Raw genomic sequence first — 1,730 nt, 5'->3', positions numbered from 1 at the left:
CACACAGCACAAGGCAGTGTTATACTCTGCAGATGGATGGATGCTTCAGAAATGAGCAGGCCTGGAGGCAGGAGTATCATTCATAGGGATCAGCAGGCATGCACTTGATGGCCATGCTGTTGCTCAGGACCGTGTCCTAAGCGACTGTTTGTGAATGTGTCCATACTGATTGCACATTGCCTTGAACTTGATAGTTGTATTTCCACTCATTTCTGTCAACAATACTTTGGAGGGTCTGTTAGACGCATGAGAAGACTAGGAGCAAGATGTTAATTAACGGAGTTTTTAAGCTCCTTCCCTCTGGGGGCCCTGAGAGAGGTTAGTGGCAAATGTGAGTTAGGCAGAGTGTGGATCAGGCAGACAGTAGTCACTGGGTGGTTCATGACTTCCTAGAGGGTGAAAGATAAGCGATCATAATGCAAAGAATGGAGGAAAGGCCAATGCTGGTCACCTCTGGAAGATGATCATAGTCTGAGCGGGTCTAGCAGTTAACTTTTTTTTCCTACTATGACGCAGTCAAGCCAAATGAAAACTCTTTCTCTCTTAGGTACCTGTCTGAGTATAAGCAGCCGGCCATACCAAGTTTGGATTTCCCCAGTGGCTCAGATAGTAAAGAATCTGCCTGCAATGCAGGATATCTGGGTTTGATCCCTGGGTCAGGAAAAACCCATGGAGAAGGGAATGGTTACTCACTCCAGTATTCTTGCCTGGAGAATTCTACAGAGGAAACTGGTGGGCTACAGTCCATGGGGTTGCAAAGAGTTGGACACAACTAAGCGACTAGCATTTTCACTTTCTTTCACCCACATCAAGTTCAGCTGGTGTGGACTTTCTTATTACTCTGCTGTCCTCAACATGTAGCTTCCACCTTGTGGTCTAAGATGGCTGCTGTAGCTCTGCTATCACATCTATATCCCAGCCAACAGGAAGTAGAGATGAGGAAGGAAGACTGTGATCCACGTATATTAAGGGCTTGACTCAGAAGTTACAATTCGGTACTTGAACCCACATATTGTTGACCAGAATAGAGTCACATGGCTACATCTAGCTTCAAGGGAAATTGGGAAATGAACCGTATGGCCATTTAGCTGGATGGCCATGTGCCCAGCTAAAACCTTTATTATTCAGGAGAAGAGCAGAATAGATACTAGAGAAATAACCAGCCATCATTGTCTCATAGGAGACATTTTTCTGGCTACTGCCCAAACTCAGTGAAATTCCGGAAGTACTGGGAGGGATGAATTCAGAAAGAGACATATCTCAATGCCTTAAGTGCCATTTCAGAACAAGGAATCGATGGTTGAGGTTAAACATATTAGCATTTGGAGGTTGCCCAGAAAATCTCAGCCTCTAAAAACATATCTTGCTTGATGTATGTCATACAATGTTTAATGGTAATTTGACTTATTATAATATCTTAGTGAGAATGTTTGCCCAATATTCCCAAGAGTCCTAGGAATTCTGTGTGTGTGTGTGTGTGTTGGGGGAGGGTGTAACCAGGAGGACAAGAGTTGTAAATTTCCATAAAATTAATTACCTGAAAGAAGACATAAAAATTGCATGAATGGGGGTGCTTTCTGAATAATTAAGTTTCTATTTTGAAAAAGGCATCATGATTTTATGTGTGAGTATAAATGGTGTGTGTTTGTGTGTGTGTTTACATGTAACTTTAATATGATCCTCAGTACTGTCATATGATGTGAATAAAGCATGCATAATTTCCATTTTAT

This window comes from Bubalus bubalis, chromosome 7, assembly GCF_019923935.1.
Source record: "Bubalus bubalis isolate 160015118507 breed Murrah chromosome 7, NDDB_SH_1, whole genome shotgun sequence".
Lineage (NCBI taxonomy): Eukaryota > Metazoa > Chordata > Mammalia > Artiodactyla > Bovidae > Bubalus > Bubalus bubalis.
This window is presented reverse-complemented; position numbering follows the sequence as displayed.